Source organism: Manis pentadactyla, chromosome X, assembly GCF_030020395.1.
Source record: "Manis pentadactyla isolate mManPen7 chromosome X, mManPen7.hap1, whole genome shotgun sequence".
NCBI lineage: Eukaryota > Metazoa > Chordata > Mammalia > Pholidota > Manidae > Manis > Manis pentadactyla.
This window is the reverse complement of record NC_080038.1, coordinates 35,546,779-35,570,261: the sequence shown is the minus strand read 5'-3', so window position 1 is coordinate 35,570,261 and position 23,483 is coordinate 35,546,779.

Below are 23,483 nucleotides of genomic sequence, written 5' to 3'. Positions count from 1 at the left end.
TAGCGAGTCGGGGATGATTGTGGCTGGGTGCCATCTGGGCCTGCCTAAGGAAGTGCTCCGGGATGATCATCAGTCCACTGCAGTGAATGGAGGATGGGAGAAAATGAGTTTCTTCCGTCGGAGGGACCCGTTTGTTGTGGCCCACTCCTAAGCAGGCCACCTCTAGTCCCAGCTTCAGTGCCACAGGCCCTTAAACAGAGAAAATGTGTTGATTAGTGGATCCTTGGCTTTAAGCGAGCGGCCGCACTTAACATGGTTCTTGTAAACGCCTTCTCGCTCTCTTCTGACCCCCAGCCTGACAACTAAATGATAGGGTTTATCACCATCGTCCAAAGGGTCTTCTGCTGCCAGAATTCGAACAGGTCATTCTCATCACATAACTTACCACTTCTTTCCCTTTCCAATTTTTAAAGTTGAAAATTAAATTCTAACGAAATAGGGAGATAATATAACATTTGTGTCCTGGAGCAAGTTGCTTAACTGCTTTGGGTCTCAATTTTCTTACCTATAAAAGGAGTCCGCAGAACCACACCTCCTTGTAAAGGACCCAGCTCCTTTTTATAACTATTTGGCAACGCCCCCTTTAACTATACTCACATAGTAAATCATAGATAATATGACCTAAACCTAACAACGAGCAGTTTCAAAACCACATGATCTAACTGTAGAATAAAAGTGATTATAATAAAACAATGTATTTTAATGTGTGAATGCTCCCACACGAGGACACTTAACTGATGATAGATACCTGCCCAGTGCAGTCGCAGATGCAAAATGAAAAGTGTGTTTTCCAAAATCAAGTACCATAAGCTGCGGTGCCTTTGGTGACCTCGTTTTCCAAAATGGTGAGGTCTTGGTAATGTTTGAAACAAAACGGTAACCTTCTTCCAACTGATACAGTAGTTACATTCCTAGAGAATTCAGTGTGTGTCAAAACTGGGCAAGAATACTTTTGTTTGTATCTAAAATAGTGTTAGTTCTAGACTTACAATTAACTAGTTTTTCACCTATGTGAGTGTACAACGTGTCAATTCTTCATTATGTAGGACTGACCAGCATTGTAGAACATCAAGCATGGCTGGTCCATGCTCACTAAATGCCAGCAGCTCTTGCTGGTCATTATGACAACCAAAAATACACATTTCCACAATGCCCCCTTAAGACCAATTAAGCTTAATGGTCATTAGGTCCCTTTCAGCCCTGAGATTTGTGGATTCTCATGCGGTATTGGTGAGGTGTGTTTTTGCATGGTTTTGCTGCAGTTTTCTTTTTAAATAGACCAGGGTAAACAGACTGAAAAGCTGTGCGTTTTGCCAGTTCTAAGTGCATATAGCAACAATAGGATGTACTTACTACCCTGGTCCTGGGCTGTATTTTACTTTTGAGTAGAACCGTTGTAATGGGTATTGCCATGCCAGTACCTACAAGAATTAAAATGTACAACAGCTTCCTATTTTCAATTAACCCCTGCTCATAGGCATACTCAGTTCAAACCACCAAGGTGTTTTGTTAATCAATGTTACCATGGGGATATCAAATTGGAAAGGAAGCTGGGAAACATACAAAGCTTGGTCTTCAAACATTCACTCTGAAATAGAATGAGGTGTGCTCTGGAAGTCGCTAAATAAGCCATCGTTCACAGAACTCCAAATTACTTTTCCACTAAGCAGGTATTTGCATATCTTCTCCAAACATTAGTCATTTACAAATTTTATTTGAGGTGACCTAAAAAGGGTTAGGAAAAGCTGAAAACAGGGAATCTTTTTTTGCATGTTCACTTCCTTGCATTCCCAGGCATTAAGTTGATGGCACATATTGTAAGCAAATGCACTATAGACATACGTTGGAGATATTACACTTCAATTCCGGACCACCACAATAAAGTGCATATCGCAATAAAGCAAATCAAATTAATTTTTTTGTTTTCCTAGCGCAAATGAAAGTTTGTTTACACTATACTGCCGTCTAGTAGGTGTGCAATAGCATTGTCTTAAAAAATGTACATACCTTGATTAAAAATATTTTATTGCAAAAAGACGCTAACCATCATCTGAGCTTTCAGTGTTATCGCTGATCACAGATCATCACTACAAATATAATAATGAAAAAGTTTGAAATATTGCAAGAACTACCAAAATGTGACACAGACACGAAATGAGCAAATGCTGTTGGAAAATGGCACCATAGATTTGCTTGACACAAGGTTGCCAAGCCTTCAATTTGTAAAAAACACAGTATCTGCGGAAGTACAATAAAACAAGGTATGCCTGTGTTTTGGCCACCACCCCCCCTCAATTTCACTCCCCATCCCTGGAGGCAGTTGAGGAGGCAGCTGAGCAGACGAGCCTACTAACTGCAGATCCTTGAACCGGTAGTTCAGATTCTTGCTCTATGGCTTACAAACTGTGTGACTGGGGACGACTTCCTTGACGTCTCAGTGCTTCAGGTTTCTTGACTATACTGTTAGACTAAAAATAGTTTCTACCTTAAAAGGCGGTTGGAATTCGAGAGATTGTGCCTGAAAGGAGTAAGAGTTTAGTACACAGTAGATACAGATACATATACACAGCTCGGTCCCTATTGTGTCAACTCCCCCTCCGAATGGGTTGCCCGGACACTTGGCTCCCTGAACATCCACTGTTTGGGTCTCCACGGAACACTCACCGTGTCGTGCTGCAGTTGTATGTGAGCCCCACAGAGGAGAGGGAACTTGTCACACCCCAGGACTGCCAATGGTGTGGCACACAGATGCCCAACAGATGTTTGATGATGGGTGAATAGTGCAAATGCCCTCCCTGTAAAAGTTGTGATGCAGTGTATGTTAAGGGGTCTAGACCCGTTATTTTGCCTCCATAGATGACTTTAAGCAGATTTCATCACCACTCTCTGACGCAGATAGACTGAAAACACATGATCGTGATGCAAATAAATAATGTACCCAAGTAACCTAAAACCTGGCAGAAAGATAATTAGATGATTTTGCAGCTTAAAGAAAAGCATAGTAGAAGAGATTCCAAGAGACAGAAACTTCAGAGCCTTTAGTGAACCTCATGACTGCGGGACATTTTTCTGCAAGACCCAGGGAAAAGGCCTCCTGGAATGCCCCATACTTCCCTTTAGTGTGGATAGGGAATAAAGTGCAAGGAGGGTGGAACCTCTCTGTAATCAGGATAATTACAGGTGTGAAGGTAAAAGCAGTTGCCCACTGAATCTCCTTTTATGTTTTAAAGTATAATTGCCTTTTTGAGTTTTTGTTTGGGGCTTCAAATAGAGCAGATTAGCTTCCGATGCCAGGTGATTTAGTAATTAGGAAAACGTTACTATAAAGGCTGATAATTGTAAAAAGAAAAGAGGAGTCTTAGGCTCTAGGATGTTGCCATACGCCCTTATTCTCCAACGGTGCAAGCTAGTACATACAAAACCAGGACTGATTTAGGCAATTACTATACTCCCAAATAACAGATCTGGCCTGGAATCCACGTCCTTCCCATAAAGATGGCAAGACGGAAAACAAAATTATATCGGAGGGCATCTTCTGTACCACTAACACTGCTAAAAATACTTTCAAAAAGAAAAATCCAACGTACTTCTGCCTTCATTCATGCAATAGCTGAGCAGTACAAGGAATAAATAATAGAGAAGCCTCGAGTAGAGGCTCTGAACCAGAGGGAGGGGGGACGAGGAGGCTGCCTTGCAGTGGGAGAAAAGACAAGGAGTCTTGGAAATACAACAAAGGGCAGTTGCTCTCTCAGGTGATGCAGAATTTGCTCATAACCACACAGACAGGGCCAGCTAGCAGCCTGTGCCTTGTAAAGCTAATTCACCCTTTCCGCTACACCTTCCTATTTAGTGATTATGGCTGTCATTTTCTTACAGACCTTGATGGCTACTAGGTTTGATCATTTTTGATTTTTTAAATCTTTTCAATGTTTTAGTTTTTCCTTCAAAGATACCTTGTTATAACTGTGATATTGTAATTTATAAGAAATATACAATCAGCCTTCGGACCCTCTTCCTGGCACAGAGCTCCTAAAACCCTCGGAATTTCCTGCGGAGACAGTGATAAAGGTCTTTTGTTATGTTAATGAGGCGACTTTTGGAAAGCACCTAGGGATGGGGGCTGGTTGCCACGGAAACCAACCACGTTATTAGAGGGTTGGAACTTTCAATCCCACCCCGACCCTGGGGGAGGGGAGAGGAGCTGGCAATAGCCAAATGTTTAATCAATCATGCCTTTGCAATAAGCCTCCATAATCGCGCAAAAAGATGGGGGTTTGGAGACTTCCAGGTTGGTGTGTAAGTGGAGATATGCGGAGAGGGCATGGACGCTCCACGCCCTTTCCCCGTGCATCTCCTCCATCTGGCTGTTCCTGAGGTATATCCTTTTATAATAAACCGGTGATTAAGCAAGTAAAATGTTTCTGAGTCATGTGAGCCGCTCTAGCAAATTAATCAAACCAAAGGCAGGGGTTGTTGCAACGTCTCATCTATAGCCCGTTGGTCAGTCGGAAACACAGGTGGTAATCTGGATTTGTGGCGGCCGAAGTGGGGGAGGGGAGGTCTTGTGGAAGTGAGCTCTTTTTTTAGTATCAAAAATCATTTTTATGTATTGATTGCTTTTTTTAAATTCACGTATAGTTGATGTACAATAGGGACTGAGCTCTTAACCTGTGGGATCTCATGCTATATCCAGGTAAACAGTGTCGGAATTGAATCGTAAGACGATATGCTGGTGTCCCAGAATTGTTTGGTGGCATGCAAAAAAGCACACAATGTAACTGGAGTCGGAATCCTACTGTCCAACCCAGTGTTCTCTCTTAAGAAAGACAGAATTGTGTGCTCAGGTACAACCCTGGACCTTCTGTAAAGTCTTCCTTCACGTTGGGCATCCTAATGTTATGACCCGAAAGACTGCAGAAGATTCGTCATGGAAACACAGTTTAATTACAGACAGACTACGGTGTCACCACCCTCACAGGGCAGGCGACCCCTCCTGGAAAGCGGAGACCAGTAGGGAAGGTACTTAAAAACTTCTTGACATTCCCTGGGAAGATAAAGAGCTGCATTTTCAAGTGTCTGTTCTGTGTCTGTTTAAAAGCCTGTTCTAAATGCTTCACACTCATTATTAGCTCCTGTAATCCCCACAGAAGCCCTAGAAGGTAAGTGCAATTGCCGTATTCGCCCCTTCTCCCTCCCCAGTGTGCAGACAGGAGGCCCGAGGACATGCTATTGTTCACGGGGCACCACTAACCAGGGCTCCTCCTACACCTCAAACTCAGCAAGTCCTAAACAGATTCCTCGTCATCTCCCCAACTTCCTCCTCTGGTCCTTATCTCAGGTAATACCGTCATCTTCCACACTCAGACTTAAAACCACAGTGATCCACTCCTCTTCTATCCGCTATCCATATACAGACCCTCCTGACTTCTCACCTTCTGCCTCTCAACTGGACTCCTTGTCTCACTGCTTAGTTCAGGCCTTTATTGACCTCTACATCTGTAGCAAGTAATCTTTTTTTTTTTTTTTGCAATTTAAGAACAATATACATGTTTATAAGCTTTTTTTCCCCCACGTAAGAAAAAAAAGTAGAATCTCCCCAGTAGTTCGAGTATTGCTCAACTAGGCTCTTGATTATCCCAGGAACTTCGTACTGACCTTACTGCCTCACTCTTTCCCCTTCCCTCCCACGATGTTCCCTCCACACAAAATGTTCTTCCTGCTGTATTCCCACAGCCCAAATTCCTACCTGAATCTTCACATGCACACACGCATGTGCCCATGCAGTCTGATGGCTCATTTTAATGTGTCAAATTGGCTAGGCCACAGTACCCAGATATTTGGTCAAACCCAGTCTAGATGTTGTGAAGGTGTTTTCCAGATGAGATGAACATTTAAGTTGTAGATTTTAAATAAAGCTGACCATTCATAGTGTAGGTGGGATTGCATCCAATAAGTTGCAGGCCTTAAGGGAAAAAGATCCCCAAGGAAGAAGGAATTCTGTCAACAGGTGGCCTTTGGACTTGAACTACATCAGCTCTCTCCTGACTGTAGCCTGTCAGTCTACCCTGCAGATTTCAGGTTTGCCAAGCCCCGCAATCACATGGGCCAATTCCTTAAAATCCATCTCTGGATAGGTGATAGGTAGGTAGGTAGATAGATGATAGATAGATAGATGATAGATAGATAGATAGATAGATAGATAGATAGATAGATAGATAGATAGATAGATAGATAGACAGACACATATCCTTTAGGTTCTGTTTCCCTGGAGCCTGACAATAGTTTCTCCCTGCTTCGGGCTCTCACAAACAACCCTTCTTCCTTTCCCATTGCTGCCCGTCTTACATAATATGCAATGGCACACAGGTCAGTTTCCTACCGAGGTGCACTCACAGAGGACAGACGGTTTCTTTTCCTCTGTGCATCTCGGTGGAGCCTCGTGCCTCTTAAAGGTCCTACTCCTCCCAGAAAACAGATGCTCCAAAGCAGAGGGCAAGAACTAGTGAAATGCAGGCTTGAACAGTGTCAAAGGAAAGAAAGTCAACCCAGAAACACCCCTGACAGGGGTTACAGACTCGGATGCCTCAGGGCTAGACAGGTCAGGTGGATGAAGGGAGGCCAGATAGCAGACACCGGGTGGGATGTACTGAACTGGAGGGTCGACCCAACCCATTTATTGCCCTATGAGAACACAGGACCAGTAATACGGGTTTTTCAAGAGAAGTTGGATTATCTAGATTTTTGTGTGAAATGTCCTGATTTATTTCATGTACCGCCTGTGCCTAGAAGTCATCCTGTCAGGGCTATTAGTAGTGTTCTGTTTGTTAAGATGGATTGCCCAGAGTTTGTTTTTCCTGGATTCTTTTTGCCTCAGAGATACCTTGTAAATAATCCTTTTATTTGTATCCCAAATTAAATTGAAACAATAAACCCTTTATGTGAGTACCATTTTGCCAGTCAACCAAGAATTTGCATCCTCCGCTGTATGTTACTTTGTTGTTTTGCAAAACTTGCAGACTAAGGGAAGGTTTGTGGCTACACATTTTCTCTTGAATGATAATTAGATTAGTTAAGTATTACTTTGTGCTGAAAATAGAAAGAGGCAACAGTATTGTTTCTTCCACAGAATTGTTCTATAAAAGGACAAATGTTGCAGCTCCCCAGCTGCCTCCCACTGTCTTCTCTCTGGAATGTTTTTCAGTCTATCATGTTACCTTTCATACAAGTTGATCTTGAATATAAGAACATTAATTACTCTGCACAAACCAAACTATGACTTCAAACATATACACGTTTCTCTTCATGATTCTGATGCAGTCTGTGTGTGCAATAGGGCACAATTTGTACTTGGCGTCTAGGAGAGGTATCTAAATACTGGCACCATGGAGACAGAGCTGTCTGGGTTCCAAAACTGTTCAACCTTTATTTTGAATGAAGCAACCATGACTCACTTGCAGTCTGGAACAAGATACTTCACCATTCTGTGCCTTGGTTCCCTCATTGATAAAATAAGGATAATGACAACCATCCCCTAAGTATCACGTATGGATGATGGGAAATTTTTATCTGGGTGGAGGAAGAAAACCACAGAGAGGAGAAAATATCAGACCAAACCAAACACTATTGAACACTATGCTAAGGGCTGATGGAGGAGGGCAAATAAGTTTCAAATGCGGCCTCTGCCATCACAGAACTGGGAAGACAAGACACACACCAGAAGATCATTAACCCAACATGAGGCAATATGTGGTAAATGCCATCTAGACTGTGAGCTCCTCTACCACAGAGCCTGCATCCTGTTCATCTTAGTAAATGTGGAGTGAATGAATGAGTGATACCAAAAGCGCAGTAGCTGTTCTAAGGAGGAAGATACCATCATGGGCGAGAAAGTTCTGGAAGCCTTCCAAGTTGGAGCTTGAGTCAAACCTGGAGGCATGGGTAAGATTCAGATATCAAAGGGGAGGAGAAAGGCTGTTTCTGGCTATGGGAATGAGGGAGAGGCATTTAGTTTGTGGAAACTTGGGGGCTGGGATGGGGGTGGGGGGTAGGAATGGCCAAGGAGCTTTTGGAAACAGTGAGTTTGGGAAACACTGGTTAGAGAGAACAGTTCTGTCAGTTCACTCAGAAAAACCCACAAAGCAGGAATACTGGTGAATGAGAAAGACACTGTCCTGACCTCATGGAGATGACCATCTGTTATCATGGAGTTTTAATGTGTGTTTAGAAAAATAGTGGGAGATAAACAGGCAGGTTGGAAAGGTAGATTAGGGCTGATCATGGAGAATGGAGCATTTGAACTTAATTTTATAAGCAGTGGAAAGCAACTAAAGATTTCTGAGCGGGGGAGTAACAGGAGGAAATGTTACATTTGGGATATAAATCTGTCCTTGCTGCTGTCTTAGTCAGCTCCGGCTGCTATAACAGAATACCATAGACTGGGTGGCTTATAAATAGCAGACATTTATTCCTCACAGTGCTGGAGGTGGGGAAGTTCAAGATCAAGGTGCCAGCAGAGCTGGTATCTAGTGAAGGCCGCTTCCTGGTTCCCAGGTGATGCCGTCTCGCTGTGTCCTCACATGGCGGAAGGTGCAATAGCGTACTCTAGGGCCTCTTCTAGAAGGGGACTGGTCCTATTCACGAGGGCTCAACCCTCAGGACCTAATCAGCTCCCAAAGGCCCCACCTACTAATTGCCATCACACTGGGGGTTAGGCTTCGACATATGAATTTGGGGGCAACAGGAACATTCCATCTAGAGTAGCTGTACACAGGGTGGGTTGGGGCAGGGAGAGGCTGAGGCTGGGTAGCTGAATGTCCAGTATCTCCAGGCCAAACTGCAGTAGGAATAAGAAGGAGGGAGAAGATAAGGAGGGACATTACCCAGGGAGAGTTGACAGGACAAAGTATTGATCAGACATGAGCACAAAGAGCATTCTCCGGTTTTGCGTTTCAAGAATTTGTTATAATAATAATGTGATCAGTCCTATATAAGCAAGGTCAGGCCTTATACTTTAAAAAATGCTTGGAGAACTGTGGCCTAAACCAATGGTTCAATCCTCTCTTCTCACCTAAGGATCTCTAGGTTCCTCCCAAATGTGTCACTGGCTATACTTTTCTAGTTACCTGGGTAGGGAACATCATACTCTACTTGGAATATAGGTCACTGCGTAATAAATCTTGTCTTGCTTTCCTCAAAGAGCCAGTGCAGAATGAGGCAGCTTGTCATGTGAGTCAAGTCCTTTAAGCTTCTCAGATGAACGTTGCTATATTAGGACCAAGGACTATTATGCAACAAGCCCCAGCTACACCTTTCCTTGATGCCTGTACTTCATAGTGAGGATCACCTGTTGAACTAACAGGTGTCATTTTATTTTTGAAAAATGATCACATCCAGGGATTATTCTCTGTTAATCTCACAGGACCTTAGGTGTGGCATTAGTTATTTTGGGATGTGGAAAGAATATTCTAGGAAATGAACCAACAGTAATTTTGATCAAAAGAATGGATGGAAATATTTTTACATAATACACTGTGACCTATATATAGTTGGAATAATGCTCAGATTTCAGATGGTCTATAACTGACAGTCTCTCAGACACTGTGCAAAGGAGACAAGCAACAAGTGGCCTTCCCCATCTCCTCCAGCCAGATCAGGTGCTCCATCTTGTACTCCCACAGCCTGCTCTACCATCCCTTACCAGAGTGGAAAGAGTATTCTTCATGTCTCATGTTCCCACAAGGCTCTGAACACTTGAAGGCAACTATATCTTATTTCTTTTAACATCACTGGTACCTGGTACTGAACCTGGAAAAATAGTACATGCTCAATAAATAATGGATGGATGAAATAGGTATATGCCCTATTTGGCATGGAATACAGGGCAGGAGATCACTTTTTTTTAACTTTAAAAATGAAACCACATAAAAATTAAAAACTTTGCTGTATAAAAGACCCAGTTAAAAGAATGAAAAGACAAGGTAAAAACTGGAAGAAAATATTAGCAAATCACACATTTGACAAAGGACTTATGTCTAGAGTATGTAAAGAGCTCTCAAAACTCAATGGTAATAAGCAGTCCTATTAGAAAATAGGCAAAAGACATGAACAGATACCTCACTGAAGAGGATACATAGATGGCAAATAGGACATGAAAAGATATTCAACATCTTTAGTCTTTAGAGAAATACAAATTAAAACCACCATGGCATAGCACCACACACCTATCAGAACAGCTAAAATAAAAAATAGCCATAACTCCCAATGTTGGAGAGGATGCAGAGAAACTGGATGTCTCATACATTGCTGGTAGGAATGTAAAGTGGTGTAGCCACTCGGGAAAACAGTTGGGCAGGTTCTTTTAAAAGTAAAAATTGACTGGCCATATGACCTGACACTTGCATTCAGGCATCTATCCCAGAGAAATGAAAACATATTTTCACACAGAAACTTCTACACAAATGTTCATAGGAGCTTTATTTGTAATAGCCAAAGACTGAAAGCTACCCTAGTGTCTTCCAGTGGGTGACTGGTTAAATGCTGTATATCCATACCATAGAATAGTACTCAACAGTAAAAAGGAATGACTACTGTGTATGGACTCACTGTTTGAGTCCCCACCACAGTTCATATGTTGAAGCCCTTACCCCTCATGTGGTGGTGTTTGCAGATGGGGCCTTTAGGAGGTGATTAAGTTTAGATGTGGTCATGGTGTGGGACCCTCATGATAGAATTAGTCTCCTTAAAGGAAGAGACACCAGATCTCACTTGCTCTCAGCATGCTCTCTCTCTTTTTCTCTCTCTCCGTGTCTCTCTCCTTCTCCCTTTTTTCCTTCCTCCCCCAGCACGCAGAGGAAAAGGCCATGTGAAGACACAGCAAGAAGGCCAGCTGTCTGCAAGCCAGGAAGAGGTCCCTCACCAAGAACTGAATCTGCACACCTTGATCTCGGACTGGGAGAAATACATGTTGTTTAAGCTGCCCCATCTATGGTATTTTGTTACAGTGGCCTGAGATAATTAAGACATATTGATACACAAAACATGGATATATCTTCAGGGAATTATGTGGAGTGAAAAAAAGACACCAATCTCAAAAGGATACCATTTATATAACATTCATAGAATAACAATTTTAGAGAAAGACGACAGCTTGGTATTGCCAGGGGTTAGGGATAGGGGAGGTGCAGGGAGCAGGGGGGACTATAAAGGGATCACCTGAGGGAGCACTGTGAATGGAGACAGCAGAACTCAGTGTCTTGATCATGGTGGTAGTTACACAAAGCTACAAAGGTGATGGCACTACATGGAGCTCCAGACGCACACACACAAATGAGTGCATGTAAAACTGGTGAAATCTGAATAACATCTGTGGATTGTACATTTCCTGGTTTTATTTTGCACTATTGTGCAACTTCCTGTGAATCTGTAATTATTTCAGAATTAAAAGTTAAAAAAAGACTAGTCAGCGTTTCTGACTTGCAATTCTGTTTCTTCTTTATGCACACCCTCTCTTTTAAATACTGCTTCTTACATCATGATTTGTGAGAACCTTGAGGCAATTAAAATATATCTAGAACCTTCAAAGGTGCCTTTAAAGTTGCAATCCTTCTGTTATTGTTTTGTGGTGGTAACAGCAGGAGCGGATTTCTTTGAAGGGTCTAATCCTGGTTCCTTCCACTTTCCTTCCTTCCAGGTTATTGAAGTCATCATTGCCTTCCTCCTCGGTGAGCACTCTGACAAATGTTAGGTGAAGTGTTTTCTGAGGGTTCTGCAGATGAATAGAGAGTGTCCAGAAATGTAAACTAGTCAGCAGTGTATATGGTGAACTTTTCTTTTGTCGTTTTCCCCAGAGCTTATTGGGCAATTATGCTTTTCAATTAACCTAACTTTAATAGCAGGCAGGGCTCCTTGGTAGTTAATTAACCATCACAAGCTCCTTGTTTTATTTCTTGACCTCATCACAAGGACAACTGGAAAACTGTGTTAGTACATTCGGGCTGCTCTAACAGAACACCACGGACTGGGTACCTTACAAAGAGCAGGCATTGATTTCTCACAGTTCTAGAGGCTGGCAAGTCGGAGATCAAGGCCCCAGCAGATTCAGTGTCTGGTGAGGTCCCCCGCTTCTTGGGTCACAGATGATCATCTCTCTGTGTCCTCACATGGCAACAGGGGCAAGGGAGAGTACAGGGTCTCTCACGGAAGGCACTAATGCCATCATGAGGGCTCCACTCTCATGATCTAGTCACCTCCCACAGGCCCCACCTCCTAATTTCATCCCGTCAGGGGTTAGGATTTCAACATGCTCAGTGTGGTGAGAACATTTCTCCTAGGCCCTCCAGTGTAAGGAGAGCCAACACGGGCTGCATATGGAAGCACAGAGGAAAGAAGGGCAAGGCCCCTTAGGGGGAATGCTTCTTGAGAAAGACCTGAAAGTCCACGGCTGTGAGGGTGGGGTCAGGCCCCTTCTCGTTCTGCTCCTGCCTTCCCTGCCATCACTGTCGCCATTATCATTTCTGAGGGACCACACATTGGTCCTCCAGCCCAGTGCTGCTGGAGAAGGACTAGAGTGAGGGAAAACCTTCTTCCTAGTGCACTGCTGTCTGCCGGCTTCTCTGGCTGCCTGCTTACATCCTCTCGATGACCTTCAGGAGCCCAAGAGAAGCCAGCTGTCACAGCCCAAGCATCTTTGTCACTTCTATGTCCCTATTCTGTGCAAAGCCCCTTGGGGTTGCTAACAATAGGGATTATGCCACACAGGGCTCTGACTACAGCACTCCAAAACAAAAAAGATTAGTTACATATTCTGAGATCAAACTGGTGAAAGATCAGAAGCATTTGATGTCCATATAGGATGTCCTCAAAGTCTGGAAACAGATACTTTTTTTTCTGAAGCTGTCCTTGATGACATTCTGTATTTTTGCCTGTTTCCAGACTGCATGAATACCCTGTATAGTTAGCTAGGGTGTAACTCAATTACAGCATGAATGGAGCTGTTTTCAGTCTGGCTATTTATAGTATCCCTGTGGGTTACCTGACTCCAAGCTCCTCAGTTTCAGGACTTCTAAGTCATAGATTCATTCAGCAGGCAGACGTTTTTGAATACCATCTGTGTTTCATGCCGTCATTTCAGATAGAAGGAGGAAAGCAGCTCCTATTGCTCAGCTACCTTGTAGAGGGCACTGACTCCTCTGCAAATTCCTTGTGTCTTATCAGTCACTCTAACATCATCACACGTTTCATGCCTTCTTCTGCAAGGAAGGAATGGGTGGAATGGGGATCTCGGTCAGCTCCATGACTGTGTTGTTCTGACCGCTTTAATTTGTGTAATTCTTCAATGATGAGTCTACCAGCCTTGTCACAGAAAGCAGCAACCCAGTGAAAACTCACCAAGAAAATGACTGCTCTGTTAAAGCCATTTCCACAGCACGGGGAATCTCAGGCAGTGTGCCCAGATGGTCTTTCTTCACTCAGTTCCTTAAGCCAGTCTCTGAAACACACCTGCGCTGCTCTGTGTGTCCAGAAGAACCCAGTTCTTAGAAAGATGTCATAGAGGAACGTGTAAGAGATCTTAGCTTATAGCAGTGAAATTGTAGAGCCAGGAAGCTGTTGTTCCAGTCAGCTAGAGGACTGGAATTGGCCTGCTGGTTGGCCCAGAGTTATTTCTGGGGTTCCAACAAGGCTGCCCCCCAGAATGCTATGACAGCTAATGTTTCCTTTATTCATTTAAGAGGTTCATGGTCATTATTACTTAACTGGTTTTCCTTATTTGTAATCACTAGACTTCTAACCTAGCAAAGGGCCCATGAGTGAGATGTAGGGAGAAATGAATGGAGGTCTAAAAGCTGAGCATGCTGGGAGATTCTTAATATTTCTTTGTGCCACGCACTTTGAAGGATGGGTCAACACATCCTCAAGGGAATAGATAGATGGGTGGTATGGAATGGAAATGTTGGTGTGCTTTGTAGGAAAGCAAGTTTGGGGCTTAATCTAGGTTCCAGCGATCTATTGCTTTGTCAAAGACACCCCAAAACTTAGTGCCTTAAAACAACCATTTATTTACTATTCTTCAAAGTTTCGGGAGATAATAATGTAGCTGTGCACTTCCTCCTTGAGGTGCTGAGTTTGGTTGCAGTCAGATGGTGGATAAAGCTGCACTTACTTAATCTCCTTCATTCATATGTCTTCCCCTGGGGTGGAGTGGGTAGGAAAGCAGCTGTGGGCTTCCTTACAGCATAGCAGTCTCAGACAACTTGCACTTCCCTAATGCCAGCATGGCAGCTGGCTTCCCCTACAGTGCGTGTTCCAGGAAACCCAGGTGGTAGCTGCAAGACTTCTTAGGACCTAACCTCAGAAGTTATGCAATGTCACTTCATAGCATTCTATTAGCCAAAAAGCAAATCCCAGGGTCCGTGAGGACCCAAGGGCATGAATCCCAGTGCGGAGGGGAGGCCGTCATTGGCAATCAGCTCTGAGAGTCTGGCACTGCAGAGCAGGCGTCCTCCCCATTTCAAACACCTGGTACTAAAGCAGGTCTCAAAAGTGAATGGCTGGACACACATGGTGATTTCCACCCACTTCCCGCTACTCCAGGTACAGCTCCTGAGCTCTGAGGCCTGACGCTGCCCCAGGCCTTCTCTGCCTTTACCATTCTTTCTCCTCACTGCCATCTGTCAGCATGCCAGGTGAAGTAATTCTACCTCAGACACTCTTTTTTCACTTACGTCCTTTTTCACCTTTATCTTTACCCCTAGAGCTTCTTTCCAACTAGTACACAGTTCCTTCAGTAAAACCTTTCCCTCTTAATGCCCTTTACAAGCCCAAACCCCACCCCATCATGGCTGATGTTGAAGCAGAGTGGTTTCAGTGCTATGATTGTATTTAATAAAGAAAGGCCATACAATGTGAAGTAAAATTAGACAAAAAAACCCATGACATCAAGTCCTAGACCTGTTGAGAGTTCCCAGAAGAGCCTATAAAATCCTCCCAAACGTTAATGGCTTCTTCTCTACTTTCTATTAAGTCTGGTTTCTTTAAGGACTAGTGCTTCAGATGCGTAAGACCGGTCTTATTTTCTGTTCTAAAGTTGTTTTTTCTTTGTTTTTTAAAATAATTATTGAAAAATGGTGTTTTGCTTCTTACTGATTTTTAAGTATAAGGGATAAGTATTTCGGTCATAATAGAAATTATATAGAATTTTGAGGTCTAGCCTAGAATCTGACGACAGTTTTAAACATAACTTTGTTCCTCTCTGAAAAAAGCATTCCAAGCTCCAAACCACAAAGTTCAAAATGGCATTTCGTGCACACACCCCATTTGTATCTGACTCCTGCCCGCTCATTTGCTCCTTTCCATGGAGGTATACTATGAACTTGGATTTGGTTGCATTACATTAAGATAGTGGAAAGCAAAGCTGATGGGGGTTTTAAGGAATGTTTTGTGTTGGTTCAGGACCAAGTTGCTCATCTCTATGCCATGCTGTCTCCATCTGTCAAAACCTTTAACCTTACTGTAAACCAGAGAAGGGTGGGAATTTCCCTGGAGGAGCAATTTTCCATTTAAACAGAAACTGCTGGCTAATATTGTTGGTCTGTCTGGGGACGGTACTGTCTGGGCTGGTGACCTCTAGGGTCACTTTCCACTTTCATCTGCTTTCTCGCATCTGTCCTTCCAGCAGCTGGCACCCACAGGCCGAGAAGATAGTAGGAGTAGTTGTGACAGCAGCATGTCCCCAGCAAGAGGGAAGGGCAGTAGTCGCCTGTCAGGGATTCTGCCACATTCCTCAATAAAGCCCCCAAGGATAGGACAGAGACCAAAAACGAAAAGGCAAATCCCCCCCATAGTGTCTAGCACAATGTTCCTCACACAGGAGGTGCCTGTAAGTGAAACTAACAGACCAAATGACTTGCAGTGCCCAGGTTAGACAAAACTGTGGATTTAGAACAAATGTTGTCATGTACTTTACAGAGAGAACCCTCCTAGGTAATCCTACTGAAATTAGAGATAGGGTTTCAGTTCCACACAACTTTCTGGAATCCCCTACATGACCATTATGTAAAATAAGAAATGCCTTTATGCAGTTGTTTGTTAATTATGGACAGTTTTTATTCAGACAAACTCATTTTTCCTGGAATTACCCCAAAAGTTGGGGCCTGCCAGGGGGTCTTTGGGATGAACCACAGTCCTTAAATTTTCATGGGACATTGAAATTTTGGTTTGAGCTGGGGGCGAGAGGGAACTTTTAAAAGAGTCACCATATACTTATTTGCTGCCGCCCAATCACATGGATTCTAAACTAATCACTGCCTGGAAATTAAGCTGTCATCATGTCTCAGGTCTCCCTAACAGGGAAAGAAAAGCAGAGTCATCTTCTATTGAATAGCACCTGTCAGAGGGTTGCCAAAACTCTGAAGAAAATTCTCAGCCAATATTAACTATGCAACCCACAACCACAGCATGCACCAGCTTCCACACGAGACTCCAGTAAAACCTGAGATGTGCTACTTCACCTATCAAATTGAAAATATTCCCCTCCCATTCCCCCCAAAAGATAACACCCAGTGACTTCTGATCACAAGAAGATGCAAGGGAATAACTATTTCGAAAGCTGCTGTGAAAGAATAAATTGCAGTCAACCTTTATAAAGAACAACTTGTCAATATCAAAATCCTTAAATAAAAGTGTTTACACCTATAATTCAAAAATTCCCCTTCTACAGTTGTATTAAAAGAAAACAGATAGTTAAAAAATGTCTGTAAGAGGATGTTTATCAGGACATTATTTATAATAGCGAAAACAAAAAACAAAAAAGAAAGCAACACAATTAATAAGGCACCCAACTGATTGAATACTATGAAGTCGTTAAGTCCATAAAGTTCTAGAAGGATATTTAATGAGCTGGAAAAATGTCCATGCTGTCTTAAGTAGAAAGAAGCAGGTCACAAAATAGATTCAGAGGGATAATGATCAAAATTGTGAATCCTCTCCCCAAAAGTGGAAATACCCATCATCAAATTTTACCAATAATTTCTGGGGATTCACTTGCTAGGGATTCATAGGTCCTAAGTTAAGAACTGCCCACCCACAGACTGGGTGCTTTCCACTTGGATACTCCTGGCACATGCTCCAGTGGTGCCAGGGTCCCCTTGGCCCCTCCAAGAACCGGCTGCCCCTGCCCCTCAGCCTCTGCCGATCCATGGGCCCAAGAGGGTACTTTGAAAGTGCCCCAGAATAGTCTCTCTGGATGACATAAACTGAGAGTGTGAGTGGAGAAGATCACAGTGTTCCACAATCCTGCGCCAGGGTACTGAGAGTGAGGCCTGCAGGCCACTGTGTAGCTTCCTAATGAGGCTTGGTCACTTGATGCTCCCAACGGGGTTGGGGAGTAGTACTCAGTAGGTGCTCATGTTATATACACCAAAAAATCTCAGGTACTGTTATTTGGGTGTAGCTAGCATGATCCTGAGACTTTGAGAATTAATAGCAGGTAGTCATCATTGAGAAACCTGACTCACTATAGGAATAAAATGATGAAAGCAGAAAGTAATGGCTGAGGACTGGAAAACCACAGCCACCTGGTGTCCACCAAAGAAAGACAAAGCTGTAAAACAATGAGCTGTGCTTATTTGGGGTCTTAGGGATTGCAGTCCGGGAGACACAGGTTTAGGTAGCAACCCAACTTGTGCTCCAAATTGCTGACCAAGTTTAGGGTTTTCAAAAGTAAACAAGCAGGAAGTCAATCATTTACAGAAGTTATTTGAATGTTTCATAATTGGAGCCAGGAGAGAAGTTGGTACATTATTCAGTTTCTGATGAATTGCTATGGTCGATAATAAGTTAAGAGTCCATATTAGTCCATAATGAATGGTGGTGTCAGGAATGCGGTTTGGCACCCTTCTGAGTTTTGAGACTGCCAACATGTGCAGACCCCATTTCCTTAAAAGCTTCCTGGCTCCATTTTAGTTGTTTCCCTTAGCCATGCTGACTCCATTTTGATTATGGTTGGTCACATTTCACACCACTTGCTGTCTGAGACTGGAACTTAGGGACTTGTGGTGAAAATAAAGAGGGACAGATGTAGAACTTCAAACCACAGTCCCACTGGATGGGCTGCAATGAGTTGACCTTGGAGGAAGAACTCATATGTGGGCCTTGTAGGTGAACATGAGCTGAGGCTCAGGAAGGCTGTTAAGGCCAGTTTGTGAAGACTTGTATCTCTTGCTCATGACTCAAAAGATTGCTGATTATATGGCCAACAAAAAGGCCACAAAAGATTCTAACTGGAAAAGTGACAAGATCTGAGTTGACCTGGAGAAAGATAACTAGTGATGGAGGTGAGAGGAGGCAGTGAGGACAGAGAGATGTTTCAGCCTTAGAATACAGCGGCTCTGGGGATGGGTGAGGTCAGATGGAGAGGCCAAGAGGAGTCAGAGCCCTTAGGAGAGCCTCTGAGGTGGCTAGCCTGGGACACTGGATGACTCCATCCACCAAGACCACGGATACATGAGGCAGGGCTCAGTGGGTGGACATGATGAGCGCTGCTGACTTGTTAATCTGAGAAACCTACAGGCATCCAAGTGGAAATGTCCAGCAGGCATGAGGAAATTGGGACGGTAGCTACTGTCCAAGCAGGCTGATGACATGGCTGCTCAAACAAATCCAGTATTAGGTGACATTTATAGCCACCCAGCTTTGAGGCAGAGATAATTATCGATTGTTTGCCAGTCAGGTCTTAGGTGGAGCATGCCTAATTTGTACCACTAGCAGTGAGCAGGGAGTGGGCATAGTTTCAGAGTGACATTAATAACCCAGCTAAGAACAGGACCTGGGGGAGGGGTGGGGAAGTGGCGGCTAGGATAGTAGAACTAGAAATCATGTTATACACCCCCAAAAAACTAGATGAATCTGTTTTCTGGAAAAGGAACTCTGCGTTGGACATTTAGCACACAATAGAATCTGAAAATGGAGCTTTTTAAAATATTGAAGTATCGTTTTATATACAATCTTTTGTTGGTTTCAAATGTACAACACAGTGGTTCAACAGTTACCCAGATTATCAAATCCTCACCCCCTCTAGCATGGTTACTATCTATCACCATAGAAAGATGTTATAGAATCATTGACTTTATTCTCCACGCTGTACTACCATCCCTGTGACCAACTTACATTGTGCTTGTGAATTACTGTGCCCCTGAAAATGGGGCTTTTACCAAGCTTCTAAGAGATGCCAAGGAACAGTAAGTGTGCACTTTCAGACTGAGGTGCCAAATGGGCATATAACACCATACACAGATTTACAAAAACATGCTTCCTGGACCTGTTCAGTGACTTTAGGGGTCAAGAATAGGAAAGGTCCTAGAATGGGAAGGGGAAAATAGATTAAGAGATTTAGGGTGGAAGGGGGTGGTTGCTGTGTCTGAGACCCCATCCACCCCCTAAAAATGAGAGGTTATATGGGGAGGGACATATGTGGGCAAGTGATACCTTTTAACCCAAAGCCTAATGAAGGGTCCATCTGAGCCTGTTCCCTCTCTGCCCTCCAACAGCAGAGCCCGAGAAAAGGGCTTTCTTGTGTAGTTTATTCTGTGGAATGGTTCCAAGGAACAGGGCTGAAGGGCTGGAAGGAATGCTAATCTGAGCTCATCATTACCACATGTAACTGGGGCCTGAGAAACTGGGGACTTTCTGAAGAGCCATGTAAAAGCTACTTCAGAACTGTCTGCCTGAGGGATGAAAGAGGACAGTATGTATGCACGGACTCCAATCCCCAATAGGTCAAGGGTTGCCCCCAGGATGTTTGCACATGTGTCAGAATGCAGCAGTGGGTGTGCCCAGCTCCCACTCAGCCACAGAGACAAGGAGGGCTGGAGTGGGAGGTGCGGGAGTAACAGATGGGGACAGTGTCAGCTCCACACCTGAGAAAGCTGTGTGGACTGGGGTCTGTTCCCATGGGGCTTTTAAAGGCCACATGGTGGCAGGCTCCCTGCCACGGTGGCTAGACAGGGAGCTGTGCCACATTGGCTCAGCCTGCCCTTCCAGGGAGTGTCAGGAGAAAGGGCATCTGGCTGTTTCTTGGCCCCAAGGAGTTGTCTTAGAGACTACCCAAGAGGACTTCTGGGGTTGGGGGTGAGGTGACATAAAGAAGCTGGAGGGTACTGCCCAGTGCCCAGGGCTGAGGGAAGAGAGACCCAGGCCTCAGCATCCCCAAACTCGGGAGAGGATCTGTAGCAGTGAGAATCTTTGAAGAGCCCATGAAAACTCCCAGGGGGAGAGAATCAGCTTTAGACACCTGCCAGGTCCAGAGAAACACCACTCCTCCCCCACTCCGCCCACCCCCGAGGAGCTAGAGGTGGGGGAGGGCAGGGGAAGTGCAAGGTGGAGAAATGGACAGGAGGCCAGCCACACCTACTGACTGCGGGAGGATTCCCACAGCCAGCAGGCCCGGCCAGAGGAGGGAAGAGGTATGCAAATCATCTTGGACTGGATACTCTAACTATGGAAGGGAGGCTGTATTTGTGACTTTGAGGGATGGTAAGGCTGTATATTACCTAAGACAGAGCTGAAAAGTCATGAGGGCTCCTGGAGTTTTTATCCGATAAGTAGGGTTTGTTTATTCAGTGTGTTAGGGTTCTCTAGAGAAACAGGACCAATAGGAGGTGTGTGATATATATGTAGAGAGAGAGAGAGAGAAGGAGATTTAAAATAGGAAGTGGCTCACATGATTGTGGAGGCTGACAAGTCCCAGACCTACAGTTGGGAATCTGAAGGCCCAGAGAGTGGATGGTATAGTTCCAGTACAAGCAGCAGCAGTCTTGAGACCCAGAAAGAGCCCATGTTTCAGTTTTTGTCCAAGGGCAGGAAAAAACAATGTCCCAGTTCAAAAAGGCAGTCAGGCAGGAGGTATTCACTCTTACTCAGCCCTTTGTTTGACTTAAGCCTTCAACTGATTGGATGAGGCCCACCCACATTGGGGGAAAGCAATCAGATTTACTCAGTCTACCAATTCAACAGGTTAATCTCATCCAGAAACACTCCTACAGACCCACTAAGAATAATGTTGACCAGATATCTGGGTACCCGTGACCAAGTCAACCTGACACATAAAATAAACCATCATCTCCAGATAATGCCCACTGAATGGATTTTAAAGGATTCTGGATAAAAGCAGTGTTTTCATGATGTGCAAGTTAAGCATAGACAACATTCCAGCTACTTTCTTAGAACTAGTTCAGAACCTCCTATGGGGCCTGCTGGACGTGGCCGTGCTCCTTGGCTGTCCTGTTCCCTACTGCCCTCCTCCTCCATCCTGACACAAGGTTAGTAGCTTCCTGTGTCTCCGTTTGGGCTCTGTCCTCTGAGCTGCAGGGAGCATGCACCTAGCCCTGGAGCAGCGTCTCCAGAGGCACAACCCTAATGAACCCCCTGTCAGTCGTGGTGTCAGAATCAGCCAAGAGGTGATTCTCCCTGACTTGCTGACAAGATGCAACACCCTCTTCCAAAACAGCCTGGTGGTTATTTAAACACACAGTAGTTGTCAACCAGAAACATCCCCAGGCTGAATTCTAGTGGCTTAGCTTGGCCAGGATAATCCACGGGAACTGTTTGTTTTTCACTTTTTCCTACTCGGCTTAGACCAAGGCATCAAATGGCTTCCTTTGTAGTCCACTGGCTCCAGCATTTGCAAGCCTTCTCCAGTAGGGGCTTCAAGACAGGGTCTTTTTGGTGTTACCCATCCAAGTTGGACGGAGGAAACAAATGTTTATGAGACTTGGTCTCTGCCTGGGGGAGAAATAAATCCCTACACGGTGTTCTGAGACTGATAATCAAGAGAAGAACAATGTGTATGTGTGTGTGTGAGTGTGTGTGCGTGTGTGTGTGTGCATGCGTGCGTGTTGTAAGAGGGTGAAGGGAGCAGTGAGGAGAGAAGCAGCCCAGCAAGAATGTGCTTCCAGAAGTCTAACTGCAGCCTGATCCCATTGTGCCTCAGAATCTGTTCTGCTCTGAGGCCAAAGAAAGGAACTTTCTGGCTTTTGTACCAATCACTCCTTGAAGATGCCTAACTCAGGAAACCTCCAGGATGAGTGGCTCCAATCACCTAAGAGTCAAGAGGTGAAGGTTGCACTGGTACCAGCACCTGGAGCAGGTAGGGAATGGCCCAAGGAGCTGCTTAAAGAGACCCCAAGGGATCTGCGTGGAGCCCCCAAAGCATCTGCTACAGCTTCCCAGTGAACAGTCTGAGTTGGGTTTTCAAGAAGCAGATGGAATCTTCAGGGCAAAGCAGCTACGAGAGAGTGTTCCAGGCCTGTGCAAAGGTTCAGAGATGTGGTGTAGCAGCTTGGTTTGCAAAAGAGTAGAAAGCAGGCAGAAAGGACAGCCGGAGAGAGGTGTGTGTGCAGGGGAGAAAGGCAGGTTGTACAGGGCTTGAGTGCTGTGCTGAGGACCGTGGTGGACTCCATTATGAAAGACAGAGGCAAACTAGGATGGGGAGGGAGAAGGGTGCCTGGCATAGCGAGAGGCTGGAAATGCACACTGTCTCTCAAGTCCATTGCCAAGGACTGAGCTGTATAATGTGGTGGCGAAGCCACCAAGGTGATGAGGGCACAGGCCAGTACATCCCCAAAACAGTGGCTCTCCTGTAGTTGAGGCGGCCTCCTCTCAGCTTGTTTCTCTCCTCACTTTGTAGAATACCCTTTGCACAACTTCTCCTCTCTTCTCTTCCCTCTTCTCATCTGCCCAGCTGATCTTTTCTCTCTCCTTTCCCAATTGGCTGAAAGTCTACCTACAATAGGCATACTGTTCTGGGAACATCCTTGAACCATCTCTTTTCTTCCCTATGGGTTCCCGGGAATTGGTCTCACATTGAATGTCGTATAACAAGGAAGGTAGCTGTACATATTTTTGCATACATTTTTATTTTAAAATATTTAAACTTTTAATTATGAAAAATGTCAACATATACCCAAGTACAGAAGACAGTTTGTTCAGGCTCTCAGGATCCTATGGATCAGCCCTCCATAAATCACTGTGCATGGTATTGAACCTAGAGTCATGGAGAATATAGAAACAACAACCACATCTTCAAGGGGCACCTTCAGTTAGTTGGGGAGTCATAATATGAATAGGAGGTAAGTGATGTGCTAATCTATAAAGTGCTGCTGTGGATATAAACAGCAGGAGCCCCTGGACAAGGGGAGAGTGAGACTAGTCATGGAGGCCAAGAAGGGATGGGCTAGGCACCGGGAACACAGGGACAGTTTTAGGAGATAGAAACTAGAAGAAAAGCAAAATCAGAAGGACCAAGGCACAGAGACAAAAAAACACTAGAGGATGCAGACTGTCAGAGGGGCTTGGCCTTGGGAGCCATCTAATTATACAATATGGACCTGGAAAGAGAAAAGGCGTGCCCGCTGATCTCTTCTGTGTAGAAACTAGATTGGGGTGAGAGAGAAAATCATTGGGATTAACTGATATTCTTTCATATAAGAATG